The sequence below is a fragment of the Tamandua tetradactyla genome, chromosome 17 (assembly GCF_023851605.1).
Source record: "Tamandua tetradactyla isolate mTamTet1 chromosome 17, mTamTet1.pri, whole genome shotgun sequence".
NCBI lineage: Eukaryota > Metazoa > Chordata > Mammalia > Pilosa > Myrmecophagidae > Tamandua > Tamandua tetradactyla.
The window spans coordinates 41357351-41375643 of NC_135343.1; the positions used below are offsets into that span (position 1 = coordinate 41357351).

General features: G+C 38.6%; 1 protein-coding gene across 4 annotated transcripts in view; it reads right to left on the reverse strand.

Moving 5' to 3' along the window:
* The window catches only part of C1D (C1D nuclear receptor corepressor), a 34588-nt gene extending 18632 nt beyond the window's left edge, over positions 1-15956 (reverse strand). The window contains exon 1 of one of the 4 annotated variants that reach the window (XM_077134420.1): positions 15879-15954. The gene's annotated coding sequence lies outside the window, so the exon portion shown is untranslated. Of the gene's footprint in view, positions 1-15869 lie in introns of all 4 variants that reach the window. The other 3 variants (XM_077134419.1, XM_077134418.1, XM_077134417.1) reach the window with 3 other exon arrangements.
* Positions 15957-18293: the final 2337 nt, after the last annotated feature.

The following is an 18293-nucleotide window of genomic DNA, read 5'->3' on the forward strand; positions in this document are numbered from 1 at the left end:
ACAGGAGCCTCAGTGCTCTTCCTCCACTGCATCAGGCATGTCCCTACCTCAGGGCGTGTACTTTTCCCTTCCCAGAATGCTCTCTACCCTCTCAACCCAACAGCTTTCCTGTCTACTCTACTTTAAATTTCACGCCCCTCCCCTCATTTCAAGGGCTCCCTATTTCCTAGCCTACCTTATACTCAATAGCATTTATCACCATTTGACATACATTTATTTATTTATTTATTTCTTCTCCCTCCACCATAAAACAAGGTAATTACATGAGAGCAGGAATTTTTGTCTCTTTTATTCACTGCTATATCTCTAGCACTGCCTAGCACAGATCAGTCAATAAACATTTACTGAATGAATAAAATATAACAAAATTCTGGAAATAATCTAAATGTTCATGGGTAGGGAAATGGTTAAATGAATTATAGCACATCATCCAAAAGAACATTATATAGTCATTTAAGAAGTATCCCTGTATATAGTGACACATAAGAGAAGTGAAAAAAGTCACAGAATATACATAACATAAAAAAAGTGTTTAGTGTGATGCCATTTATTTGTTTCGTTTTTTTTTTATTTTACATGTATATATAGAGGTCTGGAAGGAGACACAAAAAACAAGACAATCTGTCTGAGACAGGAGCAGGGATTAGGGAAGATGATTAAAGAAGACTCTTTTTAACTCTTCGTTCTAAATTGCTTAAATTTTGTTATTTCAAAAAGCATGTATGGGGGCGGGCCGCGGTGGCTCAGCGGGCAAAGTGCTTGCCTGCCATGCCGGAGGACCTCGGTTCGATTCCCGGCCCCAGCCCATGTAAAAAACAAACAAACAAACAAAATACAATAAAACAAGAAAATGTTTAAAGATGTTTCCTTTCCTTCCTTCTATCCTTCCTTCCTTCTCTCTGTCTTTCCTTCCCTTCCTCCCTCTCTCTAAAAAAAAAAAAAAAAAAGCATGTATGAAATTTGCAATAAAAATTTAAAAAAATTTTAAATAAAAGCATTTTATAAAATATTTTGGCTTTTAATAAATACTACAAGTATATTGTGGTAGTTAGATTCAGTTGTCAACTTGGCCAGGTGAAGGTACCTAGTTCTGCTGCTGCGGACATGAGCCAACGGAACGTGAACCTCATCTGTTGCTCATTACATCTGCAGTCGGCTAGGAGGCGTGCCTGCTGCAATGAATGATGTTTGATTTAACTGGCTGGTGCTTAAATGAGAGCACTCAATGTAGCACAGCCCAAGCAGCTCAGCATACCTCATCTCAGCACAAGGAGCTCAGCCCAGGCCTTTGGAGATGCAGAAAGAAATCACCCTGGGGAAAGTTGTTGGAACACAGAGGCCTGGAGAGAAGGCCAGCAGAGATTGCCCTGTGCCTTCCTGCGTAAGAAAGAACCTCAGTTGAAAGTTAGCTGCCTTTCTTCTGAAAAACTAATGAAATAAATCCCCTTTTATTAAAAGCCAATCTGTCTCTGGTGTGTTGCATTCTGGCAGCTAGCAAACTAGAACATATATAAAAAACAAAAAGGCCTTTATTTAACTGTGAATTTTTTTCATCCAATTTTTCTTTTAGAAAATATCTGCTCTCTCCAGAATCATGACAGAGTTTTTTTCCTACAATTATTCCCTGTCCCTAGGCCCCAACAATTTTTTATTGTTAAAATGTGTTAGGGCGAACACTGAGAGTAAATGCCCTCATTAAATCTTAACTAAACTACTTGCCTTTTTCCTAACTGAAAAATAAAGGACGGCAGACTAAAAAAATTAAGGTTCTTCTATTACTAGAAATTCTCCTAATTAAAATGATTTCTCATATTTTACCTAGACAGTTTCTAAATATTCGTTCCTTCCACAGGAAAACGTGGAGGAGGGAGGTGCAGGAACACCCTCCGTCCCCTTTGCTACTCCGATCCCAGGATCAGGGAATGAATCTACAGTTTTAGCAGCAACAGTGAACACCTGAATAGCACTGATTGTATGCCAGACTAATCTAAATCCTCCACACACATTAATTCATCTAATCCTCACAAATGAAGAAACCAGAGCCACCAAGAGTTTAAGTAACTTGCCCAAGGTTATACAAGGTAAAATTTCCTAAGAAGAAAAAGAGCTCATCTATCTCTGCTCCTTATGCTCCTCCCCTGGCCCCAAAATTACTCCTCATCATGCCTCCACCTACTCCTTCTACAGCACCACACACAGAGGTGGAAATAGAGAGAGGGGGCATGAAAAAGCTTCTTTTCACCTCTCAATAAGGTCTGGCTGAAACTAAGAGGTAAAAATTCTACCCGGTGATTTCTCTAGGATGGTTATTGCCACTCCTCATCTCCTCCCCTTATTGGTTATTGAAGCCATAGTACTTCCCTTTCTGTTGTAAACAGAAGGAAAAGAAGGATGTGCAGCATCACCACCAATTGAACTAAAGCTATCACCCACCTCCTTCCTTCCATCTTCTTCAGAAAGGTCGAGCCAGAAACCTAGGAGTCATCCCTAACTCCTTCACTAGGCTCCAAATCCAATCAGATTTGCCAATATGGCTTCTTTAATCTCCTTTCACCACAAACTTTTCTCCAGTCTCACTATCAGATTATTTCATTAGACTGAGTATTTTCTCTACTGCCAATTTTTCCCCACTCCTACTTTTAGAATACTACAAAACATCATTTTTCTATAAAGTTGTCTGGTCACGGGATTCCCCTGCTTAAAATCCTATAGTAGTTTTACACCACCTTGAGGATAAATTCCATACTCCTTAGTATGGCATGCAAGGCCCATGATAATGAAACCCTTGTTTATAAAACCAGCTTCATGCTTCCTCATTCCCTCTCCCAATCCTAGAAATGAAGACATATGGTCTAATGGAGTTTTCCAGATATGCCTTGCTCTCTCACTAAACTTCCACCCATGCAGTTCTCCAACCTAAAAAATCCCTTCCCACTCCACTTGGTTTAAACTCTGATAAATTTTTAACATTAAGATCAGGTTTCATTTCAGCCAACAAAAACTTCTCTGAGTGCCCCCCTCTCATTCTCTCTGTCTGGATAAACACAACTAACTACAAGATACTGTGTCACTTAAAACACTATCCTATAATGTTTCTTTATTTACTTGACCTCCCCTTTGACTAAAAGCTCCTTGAGAGGGCTATGTCATATTGATACTGAATCCCCAGTGGTTGACACAAAATTAGGGTGACTACATGTCTGAATTTGCCAAAGACAGTCCCAGTTTATGCCTTTCATCTCAGCCTACCATCTGGCCACAATCCCCTTTCACTCCCAGAAGTTCCAGCTTGAATGACAAATTATATGATCACCCTAAATAGTAGGTCATCACCCCATTTGGTTAGAGAGCAGGAGAGACAGGAGAGCTGCTCCTTGTATCAGTTAAGGTTCAACCAGAGGTGAATCAGTAAGAGACACATATTAAGAGATTTACTGCAAGAAATTGGCTTACACAATTGTGGGGGCTAGCTAGGTAAATTTGAAATACACAGGGCAAGCCACCAGAAGGGGTAGACCAGCACTTTTGGACACAGGCTGAAGCAGTGTCCAGAGGTGGAATTTCTTCTTTTTCTCAGAGAAGTCTCAGCTCTGCTTATGAGACCTTTCAACTGACTGAATTGGGCCCATCCCGATTATCTGCAATAATCTCCCTTATTTAAAGTAAATTAATAATGGATTTTAATCACATCTACAAAATACCTTCATAGCAATGCCTAGATTAGTGTTTGAATAACAGGGGACTGTAGTCTATCCAAGTGTTTTAGTTTCCTAAACATTTCATTTCCATGAAATGGTTCAGCTTAAACAATGGGAATTTATTTACTCACAGTTTTGAGGCCAGGAAAATGTCCAAATCAAGGTATCATCAAGGTGATGGTTTCTTCCAGACTGGCTGCCAGCAATCCTTGGCTACTCTGTCACATGGCAAGGCACATGACAGTGTTTGCTGGTCTCTCCCTTCTCTTCCAGGTTTTATTGTTTTTAGAACCTTGCTTCCATGGCTTTCTCTTTGTTTGAATTTTATTCTCTTAACTCCAGGAACTCCAGGAATAGGATTAAGACTCATCCTGACTGAGGTAGGTCATACCTTAACTAAAGTAGCCTCATCAAAAGATCCTACTTAAAATGAGGTCACACCCATAGGAATGGATTATTAAATTTAAGAACATGTTTTTCTGGAGTATATACAGTTCAAACCATCATATCAAGGTAACACATCAAAAAGATCATTATACTCCTTTAAACCTCCAGGACTACAGCTAGGAAATATGTATGCCTGGCCTAACAAGTTGTTGTTGTGCTAACATTTTCCCTCAACAACCTTGTTATTCTTGATTGTTAGGTTCCCAAGTAATAAAACTAGACCTCAAATTCCAGGTAAGAAATGGGGATGAAAGATAATGTATTTTTAAAATCCACATTTGGCAACCCTTAATGAAATAACAGATTCAGGTAATGATCACCAACAGATAAAAGGATGATGGGGAATTATACAATGGAGTGATAAACCTTCACTACCTGAACCCACTGATCAATCTTAATATCACTAAAAAATAGGACAAGCACACATTATGCATCTCCTGATGTGCTGCAATGTAACATATACAACACCATGTACGAAGTATTGCTGCCTCCCCCAAAAAGGTGAATCTGAATCTTAATTAAACCTTTAGAAGTAACTTGTATTTACAAGAAATACTGGGGATAGAGGAATAAATTAAATAACACCACAAGAAAGTAAACAGATAAATCTGGAATCAGATACACTCTAGAAAACAATTGACCTGGCTTTTGCACCAAGCCAATGACATGAAGAAAGAAAAAAGCAAAGGGTGGGGAGGTAGAGGAAGAAGAGACAGCTCTAGATTAAGGGAGACTTAGGAAACATAATCAAATGGAGTGTGTAGACTTATTTGGACTTTGATTCTTATAAATAAGTATGAAAATGCATCTTTGAGAGAAACAAAGCAAACAGGGACTGTGTATTAGAAGGTACCAAGAAATTATTGACAATTTTTTTCACATATGACAGTAGCATATAGTTATATAAGAAAATGGCTCTACTATTTAAGGATGCATACTGAAGCATACAGGGGTGAAATTAAATAAATCTTTGAGAGCAAAGGTAAGACCTATGTACATTGTTTCTACAGTGAAATTGACAGCTAACTTACAAATTAACTTTCAGAATACAACACAGCTCATAAATTCCAAGGATACCTAAATAGGAAGTGGTCTAGAATATGTATGTAGCTCTATTATATCTCATTTCAATCCCAAATATGGTTTGGTCTAAAGGGAGGAAGACTATTGAGTGCACACCAGGATCTGTGATAACTGCTGAACAAAGCTTATAAAAACAAGACAGAATCTATGGCCTCACAGTTTGTATTCCTATTATTTCCAACAAAGGCTGACATTCCAAAGTTTCTAATTATTTCAAGGATGTCATAAAGTTTATTTTAAAAAATAAATCCTGATTCCTTATATCTTTACCTGGCCTATAGAAAAAAATGTATGCATGTGACAATAAATAAATGAATTAATAAAGTTTAAAGTCAAATGAAAAACTAGGTGAAATATTTACAATACCAAGACAGATAAAGAGCATCTACAAATCAATTAAAAAACAAAAATAATAGATACCATCCAAAAGAAAAATAGAGGAGAAATAGGCAGTTCACAACTAAAGGACTCCAGGTGACCAATAAGAGACCGACCTATTCAGCCTCACTCATAACGAAAGCATCAATCAAAATATGATGCCCTTTTTCGTCTGTCAAACAAGCAAAAATTTAAAAGACTGATAGCACCTAATATGGGCAAAGCTGAAGAGAAGCAGCCCCTCATTCACTATTCGTTGAACTGTAAACTGAGCATTTTTGTAAGGCAATTTGGCACTATGTTTCAAAATTGTATATGCACATACTCTTTGACCCAGAAATTTTACTTGAAAAATGTTTATCTTCACACAGGATTACATTCAAAGACATCCACTGCAACACTCTTTAAAAAAGAATGAAACTTTTTAAAACAGAGAACAACTTAAGTGACCATTAATAAGCAATAGTTAAATAAATTACTATATATCCATTCAATAAAACACTCTGAAGAAGTTAAAAAATATGAAGTAGAGCTTAGTCAGAGTCCTAAGACATTAAGCTAACAAAAGTTGTTTTCAAGAAGAAAAGATAAACAAGTAAGGAGGCATACTTGTACACGGATGTAAGTTAAATTACAGGATGCAGAATTTTTTTGTTTTCTTTTTATTTCTTTTTCTGAATTGATGCAAGTGTTCTTAGAAATGATCATGAGGACGAATATACAACTATGTGATGATATTGTGGGTTATCGATTATATATCAAGAATGGAATGATCGTATGGTAAGAATGTTTGTGTTTGTATGTTGTTATGCTGAATAAAAAAAATAATAAAATAAAATAAAAAATTAAAGGATACAAAAGAAGCCATTAACTGTGATTAATTCTGGGACATGAAAAGTAGGTGAGAGAGCACATTTTATTTTATACTCTCTGACTTATGATATATAAACATTAATATATGTAACATACTATAATAATATAACACACAGTTTTTTTAAAAAACTTCAATTATCCAAAATTTAAGAATTTACTTTATTCCTAAATATGTCAGAACAATCTCACCATTTCTTCCCACTTAGCAGCTACAATCAAACCTATTCATTAGTTTAATTACATTCAAAGAATCATTTTCTAGCCCCCATGAGGCCTTTTCTAGCCCCCATGAGGCCTCTTCCCAGTCTATTTTCTCCCTACCTTCATGGTACAAAAGCCTCTTGGGTCCTCACTTCTCTTACCTACTCAACCACATCTCTCAGTTAACTGTTTTAAAGATGCTTTTGCCAGTCCTTATCTTTCCTCTGTGCCCACTTGCCAATTTCAGGCCTGGGTAACCATTCTAACTACAGGCTGACTTAACACTGCCAAAGAAGTTCACAAAAGACACATATTAATGCTATCCAACCTCGACCAGATGCCCTTCTTAGTTGCCTGAACATTCTTTTACTTATCCCTGACTCTACCCTCAGCACATATTCCAAAATACCATGTAAATGAATAAGATTTATTGGGCGTTTTCTACATGCCAGGCATTAAGGATTCTTTTATTCAATAGGAATTTTATTTACCATCTAATGCATGCTGCCATGCTACTTAGAATATAATGGTAAGCAAAAATTTACCTTCCTTGCGTTGATATGAAGTAGATGATAGACAATAATCAAATAATCACAAAAATATAAAATTATAGCAATGATATGAAGAGATTCATGGTGCTATAAAATTAAATATAACTAGTGGACTTGATAAACTGAGGGAAGAGGGAATGATTCTTTGAAGAAGAATTCATGATGACAGAACTGAAAATGGTAGGTGTAAGGGGGAGTACTCACAACTCTGAGTGGGCTCCCTTTACAGATGACATAGCAGAGACTTGGGTCACAAGGCTCACTAGTAGCAAAACCAGTAGAGTAGAATCCAGATAAAATGAGGGAGGGGCATCCCTCACAAATTCCTTGGGTCTCCACACCCTTTCAGCGCAAAATCCTATTTTACATGACACACAAGGTCCTTCAAAGTACAGCTCTCTCAACGTTCCAGAATTAATTCCCATCTTCCTCCTGTCCCCTAATATCACATCCAGTCTCTGCTCCAGTCATGATTCTCTAATTACATCTCATCTGCAGGTCATTTTCTCTGCTTGGAATGTCCCCTCCCACCCCTCTTCTGGGCCTAGAAAAACTTGTTAATCTTTTAAAACCCATGCCAAAGACCTCTCCCCCATAAAGCCTGCCATATATCCCAGGCTTTATCTCTTCCCAAAGAGGAAGAGCAAACCTTCCTCTTTGCTCCCAATATTCTCTGATAATACACACAGGTTTAGGATCGTCTGATTTTCCACATATCCATTGACCACTAGATAAATAAAAAAAGATTCACTATAATCCTTTAGCTGGAAAATCATTAGCTAAAAAACTGTTTGTTATAATCAGTTCATTCAAGCAGCTTTGAATTATTTTAACCATATAAAGCCCTTTTTGGAATAGTTTGCTGTTGGTCTAATCTCAAAGGGCTTGCTCTCTGTTCCCAGAAACCCTCCCTTGCTCTGCTTGCAGGAATGAAATATCATATGAACTAATACCAGCACCTTCCTCTTCTTGAAGGACAAGATCAAAGGCCTGAATGGTCAACAAAGAAAGAAGGGCCTAAGAGACAACTGGATATGCTAACCAAACAAAATGAAGCAAGCAAAGGTTACTCAATTTTAATGAATCCTGTGACTCTTTCATAGCTTAAAAAAAAAAAATTTCTGCTTTCATCTGGACCTTTGCCATTTCTTTGTCTGTCTGGAGTTATAAAAATTCAAAACACCCTTTCCACTCTGAACTGGGCTTGGAAAGTTTTTCTTCCAGTTCCTTGATGATACATCTTCAATAAACTTACCTTCTCACCAAGATAAAGAGACTTGTTTCTGTTTGATGCAGGATCAGGCAGGCCTGACCAATCAGGACCATGTTTTCTGGTGTCCTACTCTATACTGATAGATCCCATGGTGTTAGTCCTCATCTTACTTGATCCACCAGCTGCATTTGGCATAATACCCCACCCTGATTCTATGACACCAAATTCTCAAAATTGTCCTTGTCCCTTACTGGCTGTTCTGTCTGTCTCCTGTGCAGGTTTTCCTCATCTCCCCAACCTACAAATGCTAGACTATCCAGTCTCTGGCTTTGTGCTTCTTCTCTTTTCTAACTACACTCACTTCTTTGGTAATTAACTCCAGTTTCATGACTTTAAATACCATCTGTTCAATGACAACTCCCAAGTGTATTTTTCCAACCATGCCCTGAACTCCAGACTCAGTATTCTCAACTGCCTACTCAACATTTCCACTTGGATGACAAACAAACATCTCAAACATAACATGTTCATAAGTGAATTTCTAATCTTACCCCACAAACCTGCTCTTCCTACAGTTTTCCATGTCTCAATTAACGGCAATTTCACCCTTCTAGTTGTTTAATCTCAAAACTGACAATTATCTTTTTCTCACATTGTACATTCAATCTACAAGCAAATCCTATTAGTTCTACCTACAAAATCGAACCAAAATTGAACCACTTCTCACCACCTTCACTTCTTATGGCCCTGTTAAGCCACTATCATCTCTCATCTGAATTATTACAATACCTTCCTAATTAGTCTCCTGGCTTTCATCCACCATGCCCCCATAATAATCGATTCTTAACATAGCAGCCAGAGTGATCCTGTTAAAATCTTAAATCAGATCATATCACTCTTTTGCCCAGAGCCTTGACTTGTTTATTTACCCACCAGGCTACTCCTTCAAAAGGATCCATGTTGCATAGCATTTTTATCTCCACATCTCTAACACTATGTCTTGCCACATACTAGGTACTTAGTAAACTATCTGTTTACAGACTAAAACAAAGTAAAATGGGACTAAATTTTGGAGAGCCTTAATATCAGATTACAGTTCAGATTTATAGATATTAGGATGTCACCACAGGGTTACAAAAGGAAAACATATGATAAATGTACATTCTGGGGCTGTTTCCATCCCCATATCCAGTAAAATTACACACAATTATGAACTAAGCCAGACAATAGATCCAACATATAACTGGTTGGTTTTGTTTTTTTTTTTTTGGAACTTTAGAGCCATCTGCAGATGTTCCATCAGAATTCTATTACTGTAATGCCTCTTCTGCACTGCACTATCTTAAAAAATATAGTGAAATGTACACAAAGCAAACACTCAATAAATATTGCTGATCAGGGGCAGACAATGAGTCCATGTCACTGTCAACTGTATTTCTTCTTCACACTTACAATAAAATCCCTAAAATAGATGTCTTCCTTTTCTCGTGAAGATATTTCCCAAATCTACCCAAAGTTTCATAATAGAAAAACATATAAATTAAAAGAGGCTACTAAAGATTATTATTCATAGAAAGAATAATTGAATGAGAGAGTGAATTTGAAGTGGTTTCAAAGTTGTAGATAAGAAATAACAAAAATTGCCTTCCAAAACACATGGAAATTTGCTTATTACAATTTTTTCATCTCTAAAATAATAAAAGTATACAGGGTTGTTGTGCAGATTAAGTGAACAATATAGGTAAAGCTATTAGAACAGTACCTGGCTGGATTAGCACTCAATATATTAGCTAATAATATTAGTTAACAATTATTATTTTACTAAAGTGAAAATGATCAATATCTTAGTCTTTATTTAGAACCACACATGTAGGTTTGAGGAGGGTTTTGGCGCACACGACGGGAATCTAACCAGGTCTCCGTCTGGCAGGCAAGCGTTCTAAGAACTATACTTAAAGGTTTAACTGTCTGAAAACAATAACTGAGATAATACATATGAAGAGCCGTTTGAAAAGTTAAAAGAAGTTAAGAAAAAATTTTATCATCTCTGAACTGTGATATAGACAACACAATTGTTTGAAGGTAGCTATAACATCTTTTGACTCCAACAATTTTTATTATTTTGAAAAAACATTGATTACACTTGATCATTATCTTTCAACAAAACAAAGCGTTCTAAGGGGCCAAGATGGCGGCTTAGTAAGGTGCGCGCGTCTTAGTTCCTCCTGCAGAACAACTACTAAATAACCAGAAACAGTGCAGAACAGCTCCCGGGGCCACGGCAGGGACCAGACACACAGTGTACCCCAGTCTGGATTGGCTGGTCCGGCTGCGAGAATCTGCTGCGGTGAGCTCCCCAAGTAGCGCGTGCTTCCCTGGGCTGCGGCGGCTGGCGGCTGGTGCCCCTCCCTCCCTCCTTCCCGGAAGGGCTGGGAGTCTCGGAGAGGTGAGTTTCGCAAGCCGCGGCGGCCGGCAGCCGACACCCCTCCCTTGCGGGCGGCTTCCCTGACCGGCTACGAGTCTTGGATCAGCGAGTTTCCCAGGCCGCAGCAGCCGGCAACCAGCGCCCCTCCCACACAGGCGGCTTCCCAGTCCGGCGGCGGGTCTCGGATCGCGAGTTTCCCAAGCCGCAGCCGGCGACCCTCCCCCACAGGCAGCTACCAGGAGGGAAAGGAAAGAGTCTCCAAACAGTAGCGGGGACTGAGCCCAGCCAAACACCAATAGTGGCGTTAATGGACAAATTCTGACTACTAGAAGTAGGCCCCCAGCTCAGGCGAAAATGATCAAGGCGGAAGTCGCCTATTGGGCTAACTGAAAAAGAGGAAAGGGGGCGAAACAGAGCCTTCTGCAGCTGTTTCTACGGAGGCTCAGTAGCCTCTGGGCTCAGCGCTGGGATTACACGAAGTGTAACTGCCCCAAACACAGAAACAGGCTGCTTTCAGGGCTCTCTACCACATGAACCTTCCCCACGGGAGGGATGAAACGCAACTCAGGTAGAGTACCTCTCTCAGGGAATTCAGATCCCAGTACTTCGCAATTTGAAGCCATTAAAACCAACCTACAACCTTTCCTCTGTCTCCACCACACACTCAGCAGGGAGAGCCTTTCAAAGTTAAAAGAGCCACAACATCTTTTGCTGGTGGGACCCACAGACAGACACGCGCCACATACTGGGCAGGATAAGAAAAACAGAGCTCAGAGACTTCACAGGAAAGTCTTTCAACCTGCTGGGTCTCACACTCAGGGAAATCTGATTAAATGTCCAGACACCAGCAAAAAATAACAAATCACACCAGGAAAATTGAAGATATGGCCCAGTCAAAGGAACAAACCAATAGTTCAAATGAGATACAGGAGCTGAGACAACTAATTCTGAATATACGAACAGAAATGGAAAACCTCTTCAAAAACCAAATCAATAAATTGAGGGAGGACATGAAGAAGGCAAGGGATGAACAAAAAGAAGAAATGGAAAGTCTGAAAAAACAAATCATAGAACTTATGGTAATGAAAGATACAGTAGAAGAGATGAAAAAAACAATGGAAACCTACAATGGTAGATTTCAAGAGACAGAGGTTAGAATTACTGAACTGGAGGATGGAATATCTGAAATCCAAAAAGAAACAGAAACTATAGGGAAAAGAATGGAAAAATTTCAGCAGGGGCTCAGGGAATTGAATGATAATATGAAGTGCACAAATATACGTGTTGTGGGTGTCCCAGAAGGAGAAGAGAAGGGAAAAGGAGGAGAAAAACTAATGGAAGAAATTTTCACTGAAAATTTCCCAACTCTTATGATATAAAAGACCTAAAATTACAGATCCAAGAAGTGCAGTGCACCCCAAAGAGAACAGATCCAAACAGGCGTTCTCCAAGACACTTACTAGTTAGAATGTCAGAGGTCAAAGAGAAAGAGAGGATCTTGAAAGCAGCAAGAGAAAAACAATCCATCACATACAAGGGAAACCCAATAAGACTATGTGTAGATTTCTCAGCAGAAACCATGGAGGCAAGAAGAAAGTGGGATGATAGATTTAAATTACTAAAAGAGAAAAACTGCCAACCAAGACTCCTATATCCAGCAAAATTGTCCTTCAAAAATGAGGGAGAAATTAAAACATTCTCAGACAAAAAGTCACTGAGAGAATTTGTGATCAAGAGACCAGCTCTGCAAGAAATACCAAAGGGAGCACTAGAGTCAGATACGAAAAGACAGAAGAGAGAGGTATGGAGAAGAGTGTAGAAAGAAGGAAAGTCAGATATGATATATATAATACAAAAGGAAAAATGGTAGAGGAAAGTACTACCCAAACAGTAATAACACTAAATGTTAATGGACTGAATTCCCCAATCAAAAGACATAGACTGGCAGAATGGATTAAAAAACAGGATCCTTCTATATGCTGTCTACAGGAAACACATCTTAGACCCAAAGATAAACATAGGTTGAAAGTGAAAGGTTGGGAAAAGATATTTCATGCAAATAACAACCAGAAAAGAGCAGGAGTAGCTATACTAATATCCAACAAATTAGACTTCAAATGTAAAACAGTTAAAAGAGACAAAGAAGGATACTATCTACTAATAAAAGGAACAATTAAACAAAGAGACATAACAATCATAAATATTTACACACCGAACCAGAATGCCCCAAAATATGTGAGGAATACACTGCAAATACTGAAAAGGGAAATAGACACATCTACCATAATAGTTGGAGACTTCAATTCCCCACGCTCATCAACAGACAGAACATCTAGACAGAGGATCAATAAAGAAACAGAGACTTTGAATACTACAATAAATGAGCTAGACTTAACAGACACTTTTAGGACATTACACCCCACAACAGCAGGATACACCTTTTTCTCAAGTGCTCATGGATCATTCTCAAAGATAGACCATATGCTGGGTCACAAAGCAAGTCTTAACAAATTTAAAAAGATTGAAATCATACACAACACTTTCTCGGATCATAAAAGAATGAAGTTGGAAATCAATAATAGGCAGAGTGCCAGAAAATTCACAAATACATGAAGGCTCAACAACACACTCTTAAACAACCAGTGGGTCAAGGAAGATATAGACCCTCTCATCTATGGACATTTGATCTTTGATAAGGCAGTCAAGCCAACTCACCTGGGACAGAACAGTCTCTTCAATAAATGGTGCCTAGAGAACTGGATATCCATATGCAAAAGAATGAAAGAGGACCCGTATCTTACACCCTATACAAAAGTTAACTCAAAATGGATCAAAGATCTAAACATTAGGTCTAAGACCATAAAACAGAGGAAAATGTAGGGAGATATCTTATGAATCTTACAACTGGAGGCGGTTTTATGGACCTTAAACCTAAAGCAAGAGCACTGAAGAAAGAAAGAAAGAAATGGGAGCTCCTCAAAATTAAACACTTTTGTGCATCAAAGAACTTCATCAAAAAAGTAGAAAGACAGCCTACACAATGGGAGACAATATTTGGAAATGACATATCAGATAAAGGTCTAGTATCCAGAATTTATAAAGAGACTGTTCAACTCAACAACAAAAAGACAGTCAATCCAATTACAAAATGGGAAAAAGACTTGAACAGACACCTATCAGAAGAGGAAATACAAATGGCCAAAAGGCACATGAAGAGATGCTCAATGTCCCTGGCCATTAGAGAAATGCAAATCAAAACCACAATGAGATATCATCTCACACCCACCAGAATGGCCATTATCGACAAAAGAGAAAATGACAAGTGCTGGAGAGGATGCGGAGAAAGAGGCACAATTACCCACTGTTGGTGGGAATGTCAAATGGTGCAACCACTGTGGAAGGCAGTTTGGCGGTTCCTCAAAAAGCTGAATATAGAATTGCCATATGACCCAGCAATACCATTGCTAGGTATCTACTCAGAGGACTTAAGGGCAAAGACACCAATGGACATTCGCACACCAATGTTTACAGCAGCATTATTTACAATTGCAAAGAGATGGAAACAGCCAAAATGTCCATCAACAGACAAGTGGCTAAACAAACTGTGGTATATACATACGATAGAATATTATGCAGCTCTAAGACAGAATAAACTTATGAAGCATGTAATAACATGGATGGACCTAGAGAACATTATGCTGAGTGAGACTAGCCAAAAACTAAAGGACAAATATTGTATGGTCCCACAGATGTGAACCGACATTAGAGAATAAACTTGGAATATGTCATTGGTAACAGAGTCCATCAGGAGATAGAAATAGGGTAAGATAATGGGTAATTGGAGCTGAAGGGATACAGACTGCGCAACAAGATTGGATACAAAAACTCAGAAATGGACAGCACAATACTACCTAATTGTAATGTAATTATGTTAAAACACTGAATGAAGCTGCATCTGAGGTATAGGTTTTTTTATTTTTTTTTTATTTTTTTAAAAATTTTTTTCTCTATTATCGTTTTATTTCTTTTCTGTCTTTCTATTTCTTTTTCTAAATCGATGCAAATGTACTAAGAAATGATGAATATGCATCTATGTGATGATATTAAGAATTATTGATTGTATATGTAGAATGGAATGATTCCTAAATGTTAATTTTTTTAATTAATAGAAAAAAAAGCGTTCTGCCATTTCCACCAATCTCTAACGGTTCTTTGAATTTCAATAGGAGTTACATGGCTATTTTCCAGTCAACCGTCAACATATGGCTGATTAAAGAAAATTAACATATGGTTAAGTCGCGGTTCAGTCAATTATCACAGTCCAATTAGGTAGTTAGTAACAAATATTTCATTCCGACAGATATATTTTTACCTGAACAAAACTGAATTGCACTCAACAAACATGAAGACATTAAAGGCGTTTTCAAACATAAGTTTGACTCATCCTGAACTTTCCTGGACCGTAAAGAAAAACGGGTTGCTTTGTTTGTTTGTTTTAGAGAGAATCTGCTACAGACTTCAACTAAGGGTCAAAAATTATCCCACCATCCCAGGTAGGCTACTACAGCTGCAGGAGACAGTTGGTGATCATGAATGTAAACAATAAAAGTGGCTAATACAGGAAAGTTACTCCCAGACACCTTCCACGTTAGCCTTCCTCCCTAAACAAAGATTTAAAGCAGCTGAAAATTGTAAAGTCATGTGTTTTTATTTCTCTTCCACTATTTAAGAGGCGGAGCTAAGAAGCGGGAGGGAAGGCAAATGAAGTGAGGGACCATCATAAGCCAAAAGCCGACAAGTAGCGACAGGACAAGCGGAAGTAGGTGACCTGCAACAATGCTGCCCCCAACGCTCCAGTATGAGGAATGGCATTCCCAAAGGATACGTAGCCCGATCCCGCTCCTCCCAGTCAGGTCGGGATGAAAGAAGGACCCCAGGAGAAAAAGCAGACTTATGCAGGAGCACAAGAAAAACTTAAATCCCAGCTTTGATTAAAATACCTCGCTTGCCTTGGACTCCTGTCTCCCAGAAAGAAGTCGTATGGAGATGACGTCAACCACGCGCCGGTTTTTTTCTGTAGAACCAGCGTCGCTTCCTAGAGACGTCACGTTGCTCGCCCCGCCCCTCCGCTGCTTTTTCTCGGGCGCTCTGGCCGTCGTATGGGAGGAGATTGTTGGGAGACGGCTGGGAATTTGTTCTGCGTAGGCACTCCGCTGACCTCTTCTTCAAGTACAAGTTGAGAGTATTTAACCAGAAGAGCGTTAGCTCGTTAACCTTTGTTCAGGTTTTTCTTTCGTGGAAGCTCGTCCCAGTGTCCTGTCGGCCTCAAAAATAGCCTACTACAGCTTCTCAAATTCAACCCGCGGTGAAGGACGGGTCATTTTTTTTTCATTCCATTATTGAGATACTTTTGTAAAATGAATTCCTAGAAAAATAAAATTTTAAAAAAGCGAAAGTGTGCCCAAACTTTAAATTATTAGTTTCAACAAATAAAACATTTAGATAAATACCATCAGAACAACCATGATAGGAAAAATAGAATAACAAAAACAACTGTGCCTGTTGTTCACTGACGTTGTATAAGCGGTGAAAAGCATTGCTTTACTTTCGTATGGTTCCACAATCGTAATTTAACAAACAGTTATGTATGAAAGAGCGATTCCCTATATTAAATTGTTACAAAAACACTTTGACAGGGTGCACGGGTGGTTCAGTGGTAGAAAGCTCGCCTTTCATGCGGGAGACCCGGGTTTGATTCCGCACCGTGCCACCCACCCCCCCAAAAAGGCACTTTGACCAAAAATCGTATGTCAATATTTTTAAATGGCAAATAAGTTTCCTGCTGGTTTGTTAATTTAATCTAGGTTTGATTAAAAGCAAAACTTCTTGTGTATCTAAACTGTTTCTCTGTTTCACCTCTCAGAGAAGTCGGTCTCACAGAAGTTGGTTGATAGAAATGGAAGAAATGATTTTAAAACAATTTCCGCAAACTAAGGATATTCATTTTTAAGATTTATCTAAAATGAAACAAATGTCATATTTTCAAAATTCATCTTCATTCTTTTTCAATTGCCGGTTCCAACAATTTATCCTTTAAAGCTATAATTAAATTTAAATTCTTTTGATGAAAGAAATGGATTCCAAATTTCGTACATTGTTAAGGTTACAGTTACCAAAATAACCTTAAAATGTCACAAATTGTAATGTGGTCCTCCTGTACATGACTGGTACATAAGCCTACGTGACATGGGCACCATCTGAGTTCAACAACATCCGAACTAATCTATACCCGATTCAAGACAATGAGTTCACTGATCACAGTTGATGCAGTAATGCCAAATTGCTATATAAGTTTCTGTATGATTATTCTCAATTTCCCCTTTTCATCTCCTTGTGACAGGTAATAAATAGTTCATAAACTGTCACAACTCCACAGATCACACTGAGTAGCACTGTCCTAGACAACTGGGTGCATAATTTCACACAAAGCCTGGTGAGACATGGGAAGACTGAAATATCACCCAGAATAACATCACCCTGGCAGTTTACCCTGCAACAAGATGATAATGAGATTTCAAGGCAAATTGTTATACCTTATGTTATTTGGGTCCCTCTGAAAGGAAGCAAACACTGTACTGGAGTTAGTAGTTCAAGAGGTTTATTGCAGGTATGGAGGGAGAGGGGATGCATGTGAAAGATAAAGGTGAAGGAAGTTAGAAGAGCCTCAGACCATGGTAATGATCTGGCAGAGTCAAGGCCAACCAAATGATGAACTCCAGAGCAAAGAATGCCCCTTTGAAGAGACCACATTGGGCAGGCACTGTGGGAACGTCTATGACTAGTCATCTGGGGGGGGGTGGTGTGCTGTCGGGAAAGGGTGTGGTTTGGGGAGATCCTGAAGGTGCTAACAGCTGGAGATTGCCAGCTAAGTGCACTCCTGCAGCTGAATGGCAAATTCTGTCTTGGAGATCTGAGGGGTGAGGGTACCTCCTCACCCACCATACACCCGAACTGTCCACATAAAAGTAGCACCACAATCCTGTGATTTGTTCAACAAATATTTACTGAGTCCCTTTTTTATGTGTCAGACTCTATCCTACTTTCTGCATTGAAAAAAAAGAAAAGAAAAGAAACTCTCTTCCCTTTATGGAACTTACACTCAAAACTTCCTCTATTACTATATTCCCCTCTTGTTTTTACTCCCCTTTACTCTTTTTCTTCACCGCATTTTTTCCTCCTTAGATACTTATACGTTTAAGCCTTTCTTGTCCATGCTTGAGTATTGTTCAGCCCCGTAAAGAACAATAAGTAAAAAACAAAAATTGTCCAAGGCCTCATGTCACAGACAAAACATGTCTATTGACAGTAGTTCAGGATCACTGCACCATGCTGCATCACAGTTTCTGCTATTCCATTTTGCAGCA